Here is a 21,645-nt window from a genome sequence, read left to right on the forward strand (position 1 = left end):
ATTTATCTGCAAGAGGCAGATAGTCTAAGTCTTTATGAGGGGCATTCATGGGTGTAACAGACAGAGCCACAGGGGTTTCCATTTCTGGTTCTTGTGGATTCAGAAAGGAATTTTGGTGGAAAATGGGCAAATTAACTGGTTTGGGAATTCATATTGGAAAAATAACGACTGAATTTGCAAGGAATTTGCCTTTCTCTGTGGATTTATACTGTAAAATCAAACTTGCACGGTTTCGGCAGAAATTGGATAAATACCTGAGAATGAACAGTGTAATAACAGGTGCTGATGGTGGCTAGCAGGTTCTGGCTACCTCTGTTGCAATTCTCTTGGTAGGGTGGCGGTTGGAAGCTTGGACAGTTGACCTGGACGTCGTTTGCATGGGAGCACGGGTTGCAGTACAGAATAACAAAGAAAATGACACTTTGTTGGTTTTATTAACAAAGTCAAAAGGTGGTGGGAGTTAATCATTCAGGCAGATGACATAAGTAGGAATAGATGTTTTGTCGCATGTGGAGGGCGTAAGCAGTATGTGATTACTGTTTTTGGTGATGGGCGGGTTTTGGCCGGGAGCCAGCGATCCCATAGATTGTGCGACGCGTGGCAAGGTACTGTGCCAAAACCACTTTGTGATCGCGTGCTAACACGTGGTCCCAAAGTTGTGTGCGATATTGTTAAGGACCATTGGATTGTGGAGGGGCGATCAGATGGCCGATGGGAGGTGCAATGCGGCGGGGTTTAACAGGAGTGGGCCCGACACAATTAAAAATTATTTAATCGTATTGGGAGTGATATAATTGGTTGGGGAGGGTTCTTAATTAACCATGAGGGTTAATTAATCCCATTTTGTGGAGCGGGGAAATTAGGCTATTAATAAACTACAGATTAATTCATTAATCCCTTTTTAAACGTGTTTATGGTTATAACTAACTGGGGGCGGGGTATATAATAATTTGGGGATTTTAATATATTTAAATAATACGGGAAAAGGTAATATTGTGCGGGATTTATATAATACAAAATTTAATAGTTAATATGACCATGTAAATGTAAAAAGCGCTAAGTAAAACATTAGAATGAGTATTTTAACTTAGGCTTTAAGTGGAAAAAGGGGTTTTTACGTGATATTATATATTTTTCCTAAGTAAAATAGGATTTTACTTAGGAAAATACTTATGAGAGTGAATGAATGATAATTTTAAGTATTTAGGCTTTTTAAATTATTGAGCCGAGGGTCCAGTCCCTCCAGAAGTCAGAGAAATGCTCTGAGCCCTTCTAATTTTCAAAAACCTTAGTACTTTAGGGAGAATTAGTGAAATCTTTGGAGAAAAATGAGAAAGAAAGTTAATTATTTGACATTGTCTTGCTTGAAATGCATCAAGTGTAATGTTTGCCTTGCACTTGTGATGAAAATGAGAATTAACACATTTAGAGACATTATCCATCACATGTAATTCTGCCACATCATCTACCTACCCTACCTACTTTAACCTGACATTTTTTCTTCTTTATTAGGGTGCACTTGGACTGGCAAACTCTTATCACAGTTTCTTTTCTTTTACATGTAGATATCTGTCTAAGTCTAGCCTTATTACATCCAAGGGCTCAGATTAAACTGTTGAGCTCCTTTTGTTCACTCTACCTATCTAGTTATCTGCCAAGATTAAACAGTTTGGTCAGATTTTATTCTCTATCTCTAAAACATGAAATTGAAAAAATATGAACTATTCAAGTTTAAGCTATTTGACTGCTCATCAATTGTGGCATAAGTTACAAGTTGCACACAATTTGTTTATTACATAAGAGTAAAAAGTAGTGGCATTTAGACTTGCACACTTTCCTTGGTCTTTCTTTTGGTGGGGTTCATTTTATTTCACTTTTTTGACCATCTTATTCTTTTCACCCTTTGATTTTTCTTTTAGGGTATACCTTCTTTACATTTTTTAAATTTTTTGATTTTTTGAAAATATGGAAAACCTTTGCAACAAGGAAATGTATGAACATATTACATAGCCCACCAAGTCAATCATGAAATATGACACCTATTGGTATAGGAGCATAACATCTCCAAAGCTTTCCAAAACTAAAAAGCTTTCTAAGATTCCCAAATGAAGGAGAAAGATCTCCTATTTTTACAAAAAATGATAAGTCATCTCATTAATGAAAGTCCATGAATTTCTCCCTATACCTCTAGAGTTCTAATCAAAATAAGAAATGATAAGGCAGATGTCTTCTTATAGTTTCAATACAAATAGGAAATTTGACACATATCCTCATGATCCATGATCCTCTCCTCTCAAATTCGAATTTGGCCTTAGGGTGCCACATAAAGGTCTTCTAGAAGCCTCCTTTTGACCTACACATGTCAATAATCTCAACCTACTTGTTAGGTATAAGCATATGCACATTATTTTTTAATTTTTAACCACAAATTCACTTAAAAAGGCTAAGAATTAATAAAGTTTGGAAAAACATAAATGTGACCCAATGATAATGAAAGTGAGATGAATGTAGTGACATGGTAGTGAAATGAAGGTGAAATGGAGGTGATATAATGGACATAATAGTGAAAGTGTAATGGAAATGTATGACAATTTCAAGATCCAACATACCCCCGAGCTAAAGCTATTGCATGTCCTCATGCAATATATATTACATTAATTCTTTTGATCCTTGAGCATTGGCTTAACTTTGCATGATATCATTTGATAACTTCATACTTTTGCAAAGTGTTTTACTTGAATTGCAGCATAGTTGGTTCTTGTGTTACAACCATTTTTTTGTTGTTGCATTCTATTTTGATCTTTGAACTTTGCGTACTGATATTTTTATTATTGTTGCAAAGTATATCTTTGTTGGATTACATGATGGTTGGTTCTTGTGTGACAACCATGATTGTGTTTGTATCCAATTATCCTTTAAGTACTTTTGAAAAGCTATTATATGCTCATAATAATAATGTAATAATTAATATCTTTTGGAAGTATGTGGGCTTTTGAATATGATATGAACATGAAAATATATGAATATGAATGTATTCCCCCCCAACTGATGGTATTGGAAATTTTATGAAATGAGGAAGAGAAATGTTTTTCCAACAATTATCATTCTAGCTTTTTATGGAATTCTATGGTCAAAAGTTAGAAAATGACATACCTTAACTTACCCTTTGAAATGGATGAGTTGTATGTGTGGTGGCTACAAAATTTTTATCATAATCTTCTTCAAGTGGCTGGAAAAAAGGAGTCATGGATAAAAGAATCAAGATGACTTTTATTGCTTCTACTAGAACTTGCTGAATTTACTGTTGAATAGTGCTGATCTGTTTTATATCTGCTCTAAAAATGCTGAAAATAATAGTCTTCATGTCTTCAAAACTCATTGGCACAATTCCTACTATGTGAAGAGATGTTTTGATGTCGAACATAGTAGGAAATCGTTGACTTAGTGGCATTAATGAATGCCACTAGTCAACACGAGAACTCTTACCATTGATGACAATGAGAGTCAAGATGCCCAAACACATCGTGCTAGGTACAAATGAATTTGCCGATGTTGAGTCACCTAGAAGATCCGATGAACAAGGGATATTAATGTATTCCCATTGTTCGTCGACATGAGGATTTTCCATTAAGGCATGCAAGTCTCAAGGTGTTTTTGCAAGAAATTTAGACTCAAAGGACTATGGAGTCAATAATTTGCATTGAAGCAGGGCTTATTTGTGAAATGAAAATGATAAGAAAGGGAAAATGAAAATGGAAAGTAGTAATGGAAATGGGCAATAAGCATGTAATTGAGCCTCTTGCTTTTATTTGTGGGTTAAGAGTGGACAAAAAGTAATGGAAAGTGTATGTGAATGTAAAGTGGAAAATATGAAGGGAAATGAGGTGAATGGTTTATTACGAAGTATGGATGTGATGGAGACAATAGTATCTGAAATTTTTTCAAGTGTTTGGATTTTATTTTGAATTAGCATGTTTCCTCTTTGTTGCTGATCATCCTCTTATGAAACAAATTGGTCTCTTAAGAGAGACACTATTCACTTGTAGTCATTTGTTCTTCCTCCTAGAACCTGCAAAAAAATATAATACTTCTTCTGCAACTGAATGTAAGATTATCAAAAGAGAGAGGTGATCAATCTCTCTAGTTATGATATTTACACACAAAACTAAGAATTTGTATTAATGAAACAAGTTTACAAAGGAAAACCAAAATAATTTATACCTGCTTCGGAATTAGTGCCTCAAGTTGAATGTTACATCTTTTGAGAAATTTCTTCATTCTTGAAAAAAATCTTGAACAGAAAGTTAGCTATTCATTTTTCATCATCAGTCCAAAATTAATCAACACCTTCCAGAAAAGTGAGCAAATAATCTACTCATTTCATTGATTCAATTTTTATTTTTATTTTTTAACCTGTGAATCTTTGGTTTTGTTTTGTTTTTTTTTTTTATTTTGCTTCTTGACATGTGGCGACTTAGTGATAACACACACCTTGAAAATGGTGATGGTTTCTTCATTTTGAAATAATGAACCAAGTCCAAATTCATGCCCTAATATTTTCCAAGCTACCCATATGGTCCTTTTCCTCTCTTGACCCCTGTAACCTACAAAAGTGTGGAGAAGGCTGCAGAATAGCCGATTAGTTGCGGAACAACCAATTAGCTGTGGAACAGCTAATTAGCTGTGGAACAGGCCTGCATTCCGCAACTAAAAGACAACCAACCATAAGGGAAATAATGCCAATAGAAGTCAGGACGAGGTCGACCAACTGCATCTTTTATTGAATCAGTGATGACTGCTGTAATGAGCACTGCAAATAGAAGACCCAATATGGCATGGTGTAAGTCATTAAGATCTTTCTTGCAAATATAGTGAATGGAAAAAATAAGGATCGACAATATTATTGCATATATTGGCACAACCCAAAAAGGGACAGTATTGGCTTTCAAAGGATACTTGAGATCAGTCATCATATCCTTCCCAACAAAGCGGTAAAATGGATTTGTAACATTGAGAACTATTTCAATCACCACAAGACCAAGAATCATAAGCCAGTCATGCTTATGGTATTGAAGCAGCCTGCTACCATAGGACCTTGCTGTATGGGCCTGTTCTCATTTTCAACTGGAGATTGTTTCCTTCCAAACATGTACACACAACTTGTCAATGAAGACAAGATCCACAAGTACCAACTCTTGTGCTGCTCATATTTTAGCGAGTAAAATGCCGAGCATCCTACAAGAATGAAAAGAACATAGGAATAACCGTTAAACAGGTGCAGTGGAGAAGTGTCATATTCGATTGGGATATGTCTTGCTGTTAAATAGGTGTGTGTTGAAGTGCGAGTTTATTAAATACGGGAGGCATATAATCAGGATTAAATGGCTGCACACAGTTGATTCCCAAATCGGAATTTCCCTCTCCAAGCACGCCGAATTAAATCACAGCCTGTTCATTAATTAAAATTCGTTTTTTCTCTCGTGGCATGCAAAAATGGGCTTCAAAGAATCAAGAAATACCCCGTCCCCAAAAAAACCCATGTTTTATTTTTTCCTAATTCATTTTCACTTGGCCGAATCACGCAGTTAAAGTTTGACGTTTTTACTGTTCTGCGTTTTTGTGAATTACTGCTCAAGTCGCCGGCTCCTATGAAATTCATCCATGTTTGGCTGTTAAAGGAAGACTATAGATCCTTGGTTTCTTCATCCTGGACCCATTTTTCTTATAATAGTGATTCAACCAGACGTCCCAAGCTATTCTCAAGGAAACAGAGTTTAAAATCAGATCTGAATACAAGTAGAATGTCCTTGGCACATTCTTTGTGCAAGACACTATTACTCTGAAGTCTTTGATGGTTCAAAGACAAGAATTGTTGGCTAAGGAAGAGGCGATGTGGCGCTTAAAGAGTCATGCTATCTGGATCGCTGAAGCTGACAGCAATACAAGATATTTTCACAAGTTTGCTAAATATCGAATGAATCTGAACACAATCTGGAAAGTTGTCAATCAAGAGGGTATTTTAGTCAAGTCTTTCAAAGAAAATGCGAAGGCTAGGAGAATTCATTGTATTTGTAACAATTTCTTGAAAGAACCAACTAGATGCTCTATTTAGGAGATGCTGAAGCTTATCTAGTAAATGACCTCCAGACAGATTTACTACGTCCACCATAACTTCAAGAAATGCAGAGATTGTTTTATTATGTGAAATGTGGATTATTATTATTATTATTATTATTTATTTATTTATTTATTTTGTTAATAAAATTACATATGTTATATTTTCAAAAATTAAAAATATACATATATATTTCATTAAACAAAACAATGATTTTTTTTAATGATTTGTTATTAAAATTATATATATATTTTCAAAGATTTAAAAATACACATATATATTTTATTAAACAAAACAATTTATTGAAATTAAGGTTTTTCATTGAATCAAATCAAATGATGAATATATATATATATATATATATATATATATATATATATTTTTTTTTTTTTTTTTTTTTTTTTTTTTTTTTTTTTTTCTGATCCTTTAGATCACACAAAGTGCAGGAGGAGAGCACACTCGAGAAATTTTTATTTTTTTTAGATGTAAGAAATAAGGTCTCCTAATTACACTTCCCCGGCAACAACACCAAAATGTCTAGTCAATTTAGTGTCCTAAATTGCTCTACATAAATTATCAATCCGGGTATTGTAAACTGATGAAGTGTGGTGTACTATATGTGCTTAGTTAACCTTTCTCTTACTTTGTTGTTTTATAGTTTATGTTGTTTTTGGGGGTTTTGCTTCTCATGCTTAAGAAAATTAATCTAAGAGAGAAAAGCTATGCTTCTAGGTGAAAATCTCTAAATGTTAATGGTCAACTAAATCTAATGACTTTCAATGTTAAAATCTAATTTCTAAAGAAAGGAGAAAATGAAAAAAATCAAAACTTTGAACAGTTAGATTAATCTAAGCCGGAAAAATGTCTATGAAATGAAAGTAAAAAAAAATGATAACAGCTAAATGAAATTGCAACAAAATCTTCATCATTCTAAAAGAAGTAAACATGAAAATGCAAGGAAAAACTCCGTCATTAGTAAAACATTTCACCAGTTAGTCTTAGGTTCAACCATCAACGAAGGGCTTTGGAAATATCTATTTAAATTATGAGTTACTAAATTGATAAGAAAATGGCATCAAGCTATCTAACTCTAAACTAATGAACAACAAGAAATATCATTCATAAACCAAAATTTCGCCATTTAGTTTGAGGATAAACCATCAACGAAAGGCTCTAGAAATATTTGTTTATATCATGAGTGACTACACTAAGAAGAAAAAGGCATTAAACAACAAGAAATATCATTCATAAACTCAACATTTCACCATTTAGTTTGAGGATAAACCATCAACGAAAGGCTTTGGAAACATCCATTTATGTAATGAGTGACTATTCTAATGAAATTGAAATGGAAAGCAAATACAAAACATGTAAAGGAAAATTAATCTACTGTGTGCTCTAATGCTCCTATCACCAATTGGAAAATACTTTCTTGGACTATTTTTCTAAGCATAGATTACACAGTTAGATAAATCTACAATCAATCGGTTGAACACACTTACATGAATTAAACTTGCATGAATGGAAAATCTAAACTATTAAACTTGAAAACAATAAAATGACATACTTGAATGAAATCAAAGCAAAACTACAAAACAAAATCTACTCTACCTTACATTCTAATATTCTCCATGACATCTACTTCACATCTCCTTCCATGTTGAGAACATCAAAGCTTTAATTCTTCAAAATTACAAAAGTTTACAAAGCTCTCCAAAGCTTTCCAAAACTAAAAAGCTTTCTAAGACTCCCAAATGAAGGAGAGAGATCTCCTATTTATACAAAAAGATGAGAAGTCATCTCATTAATGAAAGTCCATGAATCTCTTCCTATACCTGTACAGTTCTAATTAAATTAGGAAATAATAAGACACGTATTCTTAAAGTTTCAATACAAATAGGAAATGAGACACATATCCTCATGATCCCATGATCCTCTCCACTCGAATTCGAATATGGCCTTAGGGTGCCACATAAAGGTCTTCTAGAAGCCTCCTTTTGACCTACACATGTCAACAATCTCAACCCACTTGTTAGGTATAAGAAAATGCACACTATTTTCTAATTTTTAACCACAAATTCACTTAAAAAGACTAAGAATTAATAAAGTTTGGAAAAACATAAATGTGACCCAATGATAATGAAAGTGAGATGAATGTAGTGACATGGTAGTGAAATGAAGGTGAAATGGAGGTGATATAATGGACATAATAGTGAAAGTGTAATGGAAATGTATGACAATTTCAAGACCCAACACCATCTATGAAGATACTGTTGGAAATAATATTGAGAGGGGGGTGAATCAGTATTATCATATCAATAATTTTATTTCCCAAATAGATTTATATACGCTACTTCAGTGAAGTGAACTAGCATGTACACGCGACTGTGCTTAAAGAAACCAATGTATACGAAGAGAACTTGTGATTTAGAAATTTTATCATGTGTTGAACTTAAACCAGTATATCAGATATTTATTAGACATTGTAGTAAAAATAGAACAAAGCGTCACACATAAGAAACACACATGAACACCAAGATTTAAGGTGGAAACCCAATGTGGGTAAAAACCACCTGCTGCTATCATCTTTGTCTTCTTTTAGTAATAAGAAAATATGTTTACAATCTTATACTTGTGCAGACTCATACCAGTACACAGGCTTCTACCTACAGAAGGTTACAACCTTCTCTTGTTTTCCAGCTTCTACTGGAGAGGAGCTACAACCCCCTAGCTCTTGTACTAGCCAATATGTTTACTAGTAGGTAGGTGCCAGCCTACAAAAAACTCCACTCTTCCACCAGGGACCACGTTTAATTAGTTTTCAGACTGGATACTCTTGGATCACAACACCACAAATTGAAGGCCACGTTTCATCAAATTTTCATACTGGACCCATCAAAGCCTTTTAAAGTTAAACTGCATCAACCAATATTTAGTTAATTTGAATAATCAGATCACTGACACCAGAACACTGTGCTGAACCCAAAACCCTACATCATCATCCAAAACCAGCTATAACCTCAAAAATCATGCATTAGAGTGTATACGCTACTTGGTTGAACCCAACCTGCGTGTATACGCTACTTTCTTTAACCCAACTTGCGTATATCTCTAAAGATATTGAATCATACACTTCTGAACCGTAGACTATACCAATTAGTGACATTCTGAAGATCTACTATCATATTACAGAGTTCAAAATAGATAGCAAAAAGGATCACGCTTCCTTCTCAATCAATCAATCAAACATACTCGATTTCCTTATACAACAGTTCTACGTTCAGGTCTAAGAGGACTTCATTGACAGACAACAATAAAACAACAAAATTTAATCAGATAGATTAGTCAGATATGAACATAAGATTTTCTTTTGTATATGCTACTTGGAAGAGTCGAACCTGCATGTACACGCACTTTGGTTGAGACGAACCTACGTATAGATATGCGAATTTTGACTCAGAACCTTTCTGCAATTCCATATTTCAGACAAACTGAGATCATGATATATAACAAATAGAACAAGCGCAAAACATCAGATCTAGTCACTCCCAATATCAAATCATTCAAGAATAAGTCATTTCAAGTCTCATGATTCCTGATTCGATGTTGAACTGAAGGTGCACGTGAATATTTCAGATCCAGTCCCAAAAATAACCCTGCAACATAATATATACTTCAGATAGAAGTATTCCTTAGAATCTCATTACTTGTACGGCTTGTCCTAATGATCTTCTCCTCCTTATATACTTTTAGGCCTTTCTCAATAGCTTGGACCAAAACCACTTAGGACCAATACCTTGGACCAAGTGCCTCAGACCAATTACCTTGGACCAAAATACCTTGGATCAAATACCTTGGGCCAAAAACTTGGTTTTCCAACATGTACGCACTTTTCCTCCTGTGAAAGTGCATGTATATGTTATACGCTACTTTTGTTCTGTTAAACCGCGTGTATACACACATTGGACAAAGTGAACCAGTGTATACCTCTCTTTCTTCATTCTTTGGAGTCTGATATGTAATCCTTTGCTGTTGACCTGATGCACTGTGAACTTTCATCTGAGCAAGTTGCCATTAAGGACAATACCTGTATCATAATGCCAACAATCTCCCCCTTTGGACTTGATGGCAACAACACACCGAGACACTCTCTCCCTTTGACATCAAGGGCAAAGGGCAGACCAAGATATTCTCTCCCCTGTGCTGTTCATGCTCCCCCTTAGTACATGTTGAATTCTATGATTGAGCTCCCATTTGTACATGCTGAGATGCACTGAAACCATCCATGTTCCCCCTAAGCATAAGCAGAGTTTGCAAACATATTGTCCAAAAGAATAACATGGCTCTATAACTCAACTATGTGAGTATTACCTTCCTATCACCAATGACGCATACATACATCCTTCTCCCAACTAAGTGGGGATATACCAAATTTGACTCATCCACCCAACCAAGTGGGGATATACCAATTGTTTATACATGACATAAATATAATTACATCATCCATCCCATGCAAAGTGGGGATACAAATTACATCATTTGTCCAATAGGACTCATTCAAATATATGAGAAGACATATCACACCCTAGACTTTTACATGACTTAAGAAAAAAAAAGTGTAAATATCTGAAGCCATAGCTGGACTCAGCAACCATAATGCCAATAATGCAGAATGCGAGTGAAGGCTATTGCTCCCCCCGAACTTGTGCTACTTTTGCATTGTTAACAAGTCAATGATCAAGGCATCTTTTTCAGTTAGATAAAAATGAATGAACAGAGCATATCAATAGACTGTAATCATCAACATCAGACAGAGAACCCATATTAGAGCCCGCCCCACTGTTTTTCTTGTCTGAAAAACATATACGCTCCTTGACCCATAGAAACCCGTGTGTGTATGCGACTATACTTCATGAAACACGCGTATAATAACATTTCTTTGAAAAATTAGATTTAACAGTAGGATGATGCAGTAACTACTCCCAACTTTTGTCTGAGATATTCAAATGTTTCTCTGGGCAGTGGTTTAGTGAATATATCAGCAACCTGTTCTTTGGAGGGAACATACTCCAATTTGACCTTTTGGTCAAGCACTTTCTCACGTAGAAAATGGTATTTGATGGGTATGTGCTTGGTCTTGGAGTGCATGACTGGATTCTTTGAAATACTGATGGCACTTGTATTATCACATAGAATGGAGATGCGTAGAGTATATGTGATCTGAATGTCCTGCAAGGTTTGCATCATCCAAAGTAGTTGTGTGCAGCAAGATGCAGCAGCCACATATTCTGCTTCAGCTGTGCATAAAGAAATTGAACTTTGTTTCTTGTTGAACCAAGACACTAACCTAGAACCCATATAGAATGCACCACCACTAGTGCTTTTTCTGTCATCAACACTTCCTGCCCAATCTGCATCTGTATATGCATGAAGAGTAAGATCTGCATCTCTAGGATACCATAAACCAAAGTCCTGAGTTCCTTGAAGATATTTGAAAATTCTTTTGACTGCTTGAAGGTGTGATTCCTTTGGATTTGCTTGGAATCTTCCAACTATTCCTACTGCATGCATGATGTCACGTTGGATACCTGTTAGATAAAGTAGACAGCCAATCATGGATCTGTAAGTTGGTTGATGTATTGCTGTTGATTCATCATTTGAGTTGAGACTACATCCTATTACCATTGGGGTACATACATGTTTAGAATCTTCCATTCAATACCTTTTCAAGATCTGTTTGAGATATTTGGTTTGTGAAAGAAAAATACCATCTTTATTTTGTTGAACTTGTAGACCGAGAAAATAGGTAAGTTCACCAAGCACGGACATTTCAAATTCTTGCTACATTACTGAAGCAAAATTCTGACTCATGGATTCTTCATTGCTACCAAAAATGATATCATCAACATAAATAATAATAATTAGTAATTTATCATTTTCAATATTCATATATAGATTGGTATCTACTGAATCTTTTGTAAAATCTTGTTGGTTTAGATATTTGTCAAGGCAGTAATACCAGGCCCTTGGAGCCTGTTTCAGACCATAGAAAAGCCTTTTTGAGTCTACATACAAGTTTTGCATCATTTCCAAGAATGAATCCTTCTGGTTGTTCAATATAAACTTCTTCTTCTAAATCTCCATTTAGGAAGGCTGATTTTACATCCATTTGGTATACTTTGAATTTCTGAAAGCTAGAAAGAGCAAGAAACATCCTTATGGCTTCAAGTCTAGCAACATGTGCAAAAGTTTCTTCAAAATATATACCTTCTTGTTGAGCATACCCTTCACAAACAAGTCTGGCCTTGTTTCTAATGACTTCTCCATTTTCATTTAGCTTGTTTTTTAATATCCATTTAGTTCCTATAATATTTTTATCATGAGGTCTGGGAACTAATTCCCAAGTATCATTTATTTCAATTTTCTCAATTTCTTCATCCATGGCCTTGACCCAACATTCATATTTGCATGCTTCTTTTACATTTTTAGGTTCAGTGGAGGATAGTAATGCTAGATAGCTTGAGGTCCCTATAATAGTTCTTCTTGTTTGTACACCTGCCTCTTTTTCCCCTAAAATTTGAGTTTCTGGATGATTTTTATGAACATACCTGGACAGAATCTTTTCTTCTACCATTATCTCTTCTTCTGGTGCTTCATTGGTTTCTTCTTCAACATGATTTTGATTTGATGTGGGAAAATAATCCCCATCTTCTTCATTGTCATAATCTTCTGTTGATTTTATCTGTTTTGGATTTTTGCATGCTTCATCAACTACAACATCAATGCTTTCAACAATTTTTCCAAGTCTTTTATTATAACATTTATATCCTTTACTTTTGGAAAAACAACCAAGAAGAATACCTTCATTTGCTCTGGGTTAAAACTTACCAATTTTTTCATCAGTCCTTTTGATATAACATTTGCTTCCAAAAATTTTAAAGTATTTTATAGTAGGAGTCTTACCATACCAAAGTTCATGTGGAGTTTGAGTGTTGCTTACCCGAACATTTTCTTGGTTGAGAATAGTTACGACAGTGAATGCAACTTCACCCTGGAAGGTTGCAGGAGTTCCAGATTCATCTAGCATAACTCGAGCCATTTATTGAATTGTTCTGTTCATTATTTCTACCACACCATTTTGCTGAGGAGTCCTTGCGGTGGAGAACTGCCTTTTTATTCAATGTTGTTCACAAAAGTCAAAGAACTCATCCGAGGTAAATTCCCCTCCTCGATCAGATCTGAGGCATTTGATTTTTCGATCTGATTCATTTTCAACCAAATCTTTGAAGGCTTGGAACTTTTAAAAAGCTTCATATTTATGCTTTAGAAGACCTATCCAACACGTTCTGGAAAAATCATCAATGAACAAAATAAAATATTCTTCTCCACGAGGTGACTTTTTCCTTGATGGTCCTCATAAATCAGTATGGACAAGTTCAAGAGGCTTACTAGCTGACCCTTCTTTTTCCATGAAGTGAACTCTGGCTTGCTTGCTGATTTGACATGGTTTGCATATTGTATTTTCTAGGATGTTGATATCTGGAAGATCATGGATAGCCTTGAATTTGCATGCTTTTCTTATTTGAGAAAAGCTTACATGCCCCAATCTTCTATGCCATAGCTAGTTTTCATCTTTTTTGCTTAGATAGCACTATTTTTGTCCTCCCTTGAGTATGTATAAGTTGTTTGGAGTTTTTTCACCTTTGATCACACTTTCTCCTGTGTCAAGCTCACGAACAACACATCTGTTTGATCGAAACACCACTTCATTTCCTTGATCACACATTTGACTGACACTCAATAGGTTATGCTTTAAACCGTCTACATACATAACATTTCCAGCTTTAACCTTTTCTTTCAAGAAAATAGAGCCTTTACCTTTTATGATAGCAGGATTGTCATTTCCAAATGAAACATTCTTTTTCTCTTCTAAGGCATTATATGAGTGAAGTTTTTCTTTGTCACCTGTCATGTGTTTTGAGCATCCATTGTCGATGTACCATTGATTTTCTTGTCCTTCTGGATACAAGGCTATACCACTTCTTTCAGTTTGAGATTCTTTCCTTCTCCATATCTTCGGATTTAATGGAGTTTGCTCCTTTTGAGATGTTTGCTGAAATTTGCTCATGCATTTAGATTCTTGATGACCAAAGTTGTTACAGATTGAGCATTCTATTTCATCTTCGAGAAGAGAAAAGTTATTATAGGAAAATTTCTTGATCCCTATTACATTCCTTTGATTTCATGCTTCTCTAGTCATGATGGTTTTGTAAGCAACACATTGAGCAGCTTTGTGTCCAAAATTATGACATGAAAAACATTGCCAATTAAAGAAGTTCCTGTGACTATTGAATCTATTGACCAGGTGATTATAGTTTCTATTGATATTCATCTTTGGAGCAAATTGAGTATGATTTACCTGACGTTGGTTGATGCTTCTATTCATCTTTGGAGTAAATTGAGTCTGATTTACCTGGTGATCTACTATATGCCTTTGCTGACTATTGTCATATTGTTCACTGGTCTTTGCAGCATCAAGATAGCTTTTGGTGGAGGTTGACGACTTCTGTGATTGAGATGCTTCTTCAGTATATCCAAGACCTATATTTATCATAGGAAAATGTTGAACTTTGATAATTTCATTTAAAGTTTCTGATCCTTTAGCAAATCTAAGATTGAGAGGTTTTGTTTTCTCAAGATCCTTTCTTAGACCCACAATTTCACCTTCAAGTTTTTCATTGTGTTTTTCTTTTTCAGCAAGTTGGTATGTCAAGGTATCTATAATCATATTCTTTTCTTCTAAACAGATTTTGAGTTTATATATTTCTTCATGAAGGTCTTCCTCTTCTAAAGCATCCCAAAAATTATTGTTTTCATAAGCCATGAGAAGTCTGTAATCTTGTCCAGTTTCATCTTCATCACTATTAGATAAACCATTGCTATCTTCATGAGTATAGTAGCTCCTTTTATTCGCAACTTGTTTTCTATTCCATTTTGCATATTCCTTTCCTTTTTCAAATTTATATTTATGAGGACATCTAGCAGCATAATGACCGACTCTGCCACAGGAAAATTATTTGAAGGGTAACTTACCTCTAAACCTTCCAGAACCCCATTGAAGCTTTTTGACAAAGTTTAACTCATCTTCTTCTTCTGAAATATGTCCTGATTCATTGTGTTCTTCCTTTCCTTATGCTAAAGCTTTGAATGCGACTTCTCTCATATCTGATGGTCCTCCTTCTCTCATCGCAAAGGCAGTTAAGATTCCGTGAAGCTGCATCATAATGATATTCTGTAGATCCTATTTTTCTTCTATGGCAAACACTTTGGATTCAAATTTAGTAGACAAGGATCTTAAAACTTTCTCAACTAAGGCAACTTCCTTAATTTCTTCACCTAGATTCTTCATACAATTGACAACCTCATCTATACGTAGGAAGTAACTAGCTATGCTTTCATCACTATGCATCTTAAGAGTTTCATACTGAATTCTGAGAGTTTGAAGCTTAGCACATTTTACCTGAGAGTCTCCTTTGTAGCTCAGAACGATTTTTTCCCATATTTCTTTGGCTGATTTGAGCTGCATGACTTTGACAAACTCTGATTGTGACAAACTTCCCAATAAAGTATTGACAACTTTGGCATTGGTTTCATATTGCTTTTTACCTGCCGTATCTGTAGGAATTGTTGTTGGAAATGTATATCCTCCTTCCACAATTTCCCATACATCCATTCCAAGCGATTGTAGATAGGCTGTGGTTCTTATTTTCCAATAAACAAAGTTGCTTCCATCGAATATTGGCAGTTTGATTGATCCCATGCTTTTTTTATTATTCATGTTGATGGATCTCCCTTCAAGCGATCAATTTTCTTCTGAAGGACCTACTCTGATACCAATTGTTGGAAATAATACTGAGAAGGGAGTGAATTAGTATTATCAAATCAATAATTTTATTTCCTAAATAGATTTATATACGCTACTTCAATGAAGTGAACTAGCGTGTACACGTGACTGTGCTTAAAGAAACCAGCGTATACGAAGAGAACTTATGATTTAGACAGTTTATCATGTGTTGAGCTTAAATCAGTATATCAGAGATTTATTAGACATTGAAGTAAAAATAGAACAAAGGATCACACATAAGAAATATACATGAACACTAAGATTTGAGGTGGAAACCTAAAGTGGGTAAAAACCACCTACTGCTATCATCTCTGTCTTCTTTTAATAATAAGAAAATCTGTTTACAATCTTGTATTGGTGTAGACTCATACCAATATGCAGGCTTCTACCTGCAGAAGGTTACAACCTTCTCTCATTTTCCAACTTCTACTGGAAGGGAGCTACAACCCCCTAGCTTTTGTACTAACCAATATGTTTACTAGTACGTAGGTGTTAGCCTACAGAAAACTCCACTCTTCCACCAGGGACCACGTTTCATGAATTTTCAGACTGGATACTCCTGGATCACAACACCACAAGCTGAAGGCTACGTTTCATCAAATTTTCATACTGGACCCATCAAAGCCTTTTATAGTTAAACTGCATCAACCAATATTCAGTTAATCTGAACAATCAGATCACTGACACTAGAACACTGTGTTGAACCCAGAACCTTGCATCATCATCTAGAACTAGTTGTAACCTCAAAAATCATGCATTAGAGTGTATACGCTACTTGGTTTAACCCAACTTGTGTGTATACGCTACTTCCTTTAACCCAACCTGTGTATATCTCTAAAGATACTGAATCATACACTTTTGAACCACAGACTGTACCAATTAGTGACATTCTAAAGATCTACTATCATATTATAGAGTTCAAAATAGATAGCAGCAAGGATCACCCTTCCTTCTCAATCAATCAATCAAACAGACTCGATTTCCTTATACAACAATTCTATGTTAATGTCTAAGAGGACTTCATTGATAGACAACAGTAAAACAACAGAATTTGACTAGAGAGATCAGTCAGATCTGAACATAAGCTTTTCTTTTGTATACGCTACTTAGAAGAGTCGAACTTGTGTATACACGTGCTTTGGCCGAGACGAACCTGCGTACAGATCTGCAAATTTTGACTCGGAAATTTGCTGTAATTCTAGACTTCAGACAAACCCAGATCATGATAGATAAAAAATAGAACAGGCACAAAACATCAGATCTGGTCACTCCCAATATCAGATCATTCAAGAATAAGTCATTTCAAGTCTCATGATTCCTGATCCAATGTTGAACTCAAGTTGCACGTGAATATTTTAGATCCAATCTCGAAAATAACCCTGCAACATAATATATACTTCAGATAGAAGTATTCCTTAGAATCTCATTACTTGCACTGCTTGGCCTAATGATATTCTCCTCCTTATATATGCTTAGGCCTTTCTCAATACCTTGGACCAAAACCACTTAGGACCAATACCTTGGACCTAATACCTAGGGTCAATACCTTGGACCAAGTGCCTCAAACCAATTACCTTGGACCAAAATACCTTAGATCAAATACCTTGGGCCAAAAACTTGGTTTTCCAACATGTACACGATTTTCCTCCTGTGAAAGCGCGTGTATATGTTATATGCTACTTTTGTTCTGTTAAACCACGTGTATACATGCCTTCGAAAAAGTGAACCAACGTATACCTCTCTTTCTTCATTCTTTGGAGTATGATCTGTAATCCTTTGCTATTAACCTGCTACACTGTGAAATTTCATCTAAGTGAGTTGCCATCAAGGACAACACCTGTATCATAATGCCAATAGATACTAATTTGTTCATAGACAAGGAGATCAAGATCACATGGCAGGAAATCAATGACATATTTTTAGGCACCTTTGAGGAGAATCTGGAGGATCGTAGAGTTTATATCAACATACACAAGCCTGCCTTGTATTGGGTTGCTTGAAGGTATCCCACATTTCCATGCGCGGACATGATCCACTGGATTGTCTCACATATTGATCCAGAGATGATGGTACTGAGCAGTGTCAGTGGAGCAAAAATTTCTACCTTCAAGGTAGAAAACTTTCAGGAGATGTATCACTTGCCATAACCGGTGAACAAAATGGATGCACTCTTCACAAATCCCAAAAATAGTGTGAACTCAAGAGACATCTTGAAGAGCTGGGTGAGAGGTCCATCTAAGTTTAGGAAGACACCCAACCAGGTATACAAGACAAAGACACTGCGAAAGGCTTATTCATTCTTGGTGATCTTTGCATGTCGCTTATATGGCCAAGAGAGTACAAAAAACTTCTTGCAAAATTGGGTGATTGTGTTGGATCAAATGACGAATGAGGGAAGGCCTTTCAATTGGTCTGACATGTTGGTTCTCAGCTGAAGGGGCAAGTAACAAATTCCCGACATCCACCCAAGGGTCAACAAAAAAATCTCTTCATGTCTGCCTACTTATTGGACGCAATTTGTGCCCATCAGCAGTTCCCTGGCTTGGGTTGGGCATAGACACCTTCAGAAACGTCTGTGCACATCTATTACAGGTTGTTCTCTGAGTGCAGCTTCCATGGATTTATACTATCAGACCACTTCGTCACTCCGGTGTACAGGATGATCTTTGAGCAGGATCCACATTGCATGTCACAGACAATGATGGAGGCATTGGTTAACATAGAAGATTGGTATGCCTCACCCCTTGGCACCTTCATCTAAATGTATAGTGTGAAGAAGGCTCTTCATGTGTTATTGAAGTTTGCTATGGACAAGTTGACGATGCAAGAGGTTGCACACCACATCTCGACATGGTTGTTAGTGAGATTTCACAAGAAGAAGAAGGCACCTTGGCCCACTCTTCCTTTGCAAATCGGGTTGTATGAGATCCAGATTCTCATGCATGATGAGGCTGAGATGGAGGTATTCAAGAGGTTCACCTTCGGCACTAGAAGTTTCAATCCATATGACCCACATTTCTTAGTGAAGGACCACTGTGCGAGAGTGTATCATCCTTGGATCCATGGGGCATGTCATTGGCCTAAGGAAGACCCATGGAGATACTGCTATAACTCCTCAAGGCTTAATGAACCAGTTAGAGTGGTTGTAGAATGGTTAGAAGCACACAAGGAAACAACACTTGACAGGGAAGCAACATCAACAACAGCATTAGGGCAACAGACCTGTGCATGACAAAGGAAAAATGAATATTTTTGATAGCGTAGAGGCAGAGGAAAGGTACAAGTCCAAGGAAGATCCACTTGTAGTAAGAGAAACTTTGGAGATTGAAGCAAAGAAGCGATAGCGCAACAAAAGGATCACGTAAAGATAGAGGGAGAAGCAGAAACTGGAGGAGGTGGAGAAGAAGTTGCAGGAGGTGAAGCAACAAGTAAGGGAAAAACAAGAGCTTCACAGAAGGGAGAAGGAAGTTCAGCAGGAACAAGAACAACAAGAAGCATAGTGTGCACACATTGATGAAACTGCACAAATACAGGTTATTGAATCAGAACATTTGGCAAATAGAAAATAAGATGAGCAGTCACAGGAGTAGTACTTTTCTTAGGAGATTGAACATCTTTTGGAGCAGATGGAGATATATTTCGTTCAATCGGAGTAGGATCAGGATACAGACCTCATGCCCTAGGACCCATAGGTCACTCCACAGGCTTCACTAGATCCAGGAGAAGAGAAAGTTCGAAGTGATCAAGAAGACACTGAAATCCTTGAGGAAAATTTGGAAGCAGATGTGCACAACATATCCTTTGATGAGTCACAAGACAGAGTTGTGCAGTCACATAGAGTTCCCACTACAGATGTCCATGCATCTCCTGCGCATTTTCAAGAATGAGTGATCATGTCCGATGTGCACAGACATCCAGCTGCCTTGGCCGATGCTACAAAGGCACATGACGAAGCCACCAACTCACGTGTGAGATTCTTGATAGCTGAGAACAAGTGCATGGATAAGGAATTGCAAGCGGCCAAGTAGAGAGAAGAGAAAGCTACAACATTCGCCAGAGTAGAGTGGAAGAAAGCGATACTTGATGAAGTATAATCTCTCGAGACAGTCATGCGAAAGCTGTAATTTAGGTTCGTGTTGTGGTCACCAACAACCCCCCTTTCTTCACTTGACATTAGCAATAACGTCAAGCGAAGAGGGGACCCTGAACGAAAATCCCAAAAATATATTTTTTCTAAAGTTTTTGTATTTCTCTCCCTAAGACTCAAATCGCATCGCAAAGAAAGGCCGAAGCATAACTCGACCGCAAAAACAAATGCTGCGAAATTGCAATGCGAAGTTCATCACATCGCATACCTCACACGCGCCCCTTAAAATAAAAAACCTTCGAGCAGTGCGATCGCCGATATGCGATATCGCAAATCGCAAGCATTACGCTATACAGCGTAACCATTAAACGAGAACTAGTGATATTTGCGATTAGCGATCTACGATGGCAGCAATTAGCGATCTGCGATGGCAGCGATCTGCGATCTGCGACCTGCGATCTGAAAAGACTTACCACACGATAGACCCATGCATTAAGCGCATGCCTTGAAAGAATTTAATGACCGCATGCTTAAGTATCTAGGAATGATTGCGTTACATTTATCGAAGAGTCAAGTGATGATGGATGTCAGAATTATGCGTTCATTAGAGATTAATGCTTTCACGTCAAGTCTTTTCATTTCACTTCTCCTTTGCGTAGACTGCAAGACATGCAACTGATATAAGTTTATATGCAAGAAACATCTGAAGGAAAGAGGAAAGCGCCAATCAGCAAAGAGAGAATGCTTCCGCAAATGGATGCCGCATGCAGCAGAACCGTGGATTCCAGGCTATCAGCCAACCGACACTGATGAAATTAGACTATCCAGGACTCAGAGTCAAAAGCGCACAAAAGCAGCGTATTCAGAAAAGATCCTGAAGCTAAGACTTAGTGAAGCAGAGAAAGAAGCGCATGAGAAGGAGAACGCTTCAGGAAAACCTGGAACAAAGAACGGAAGAAATTCTTGAAACAGGGAGTTGCCCATGCAGCACGACTCCTAACCCACTCAGTCATTCGCACGACCGAAAACCGAAAACGGCAACAACAAAATCAGTTCGAGAAGAAACTGGGACACGCTAAGTATACACGCGGCGAATACACCCAGCTAGAGAAAGGTTTTCGAAAATATCTTCTGGTCTGCCGGAAGGAAGTGCCAGCTCTTGCTATTTCCACTTTTATCTCCCGAGCGAAACAAGAAGGCGGCTAGCCGACTCTTCCCAGAAAAGCATTACACTGTTGACAGCACTAAAGAGAATATACAGAAACGGTCAGAAATTAGATTTTAAGTTTAGAAATATAGTTGGTTTTAGTAAAAAGGGCAGTCATTTGAGGCCGATTCCCTAATTTCATGTAATTAATATTGATTAGTTAGTAGTATTTAACCCTTCTCATGGTTTTTGGAGAAGGGTCTGGAAATCTGTCAAAAAACTTATCCTCAGAACATGCACTTCTGCACCCTCAGAGGAGGTTTTTGATGAATGGATGGATCGAGATTTATTTATGTTTGCATTTTAATATCTGTTACTGATGTTGCACTTAT

Source organism: Pinus tabuliformis, chromosome 7 (assembly GCF_031772625.1).
Source record: "Pinus tabuliformis cultivar Carrire ecotype Pingquan chromosome 7, CPIR1, whole genome shotgun sequence".
NCBI classification, from domain to species: domain Eukaryota; kingdom Viridiplantae; phylum Streptophyta; class Pinopsida; order Pinales; family Pinaceae; genus Pinus; species Pinus tabuliformis.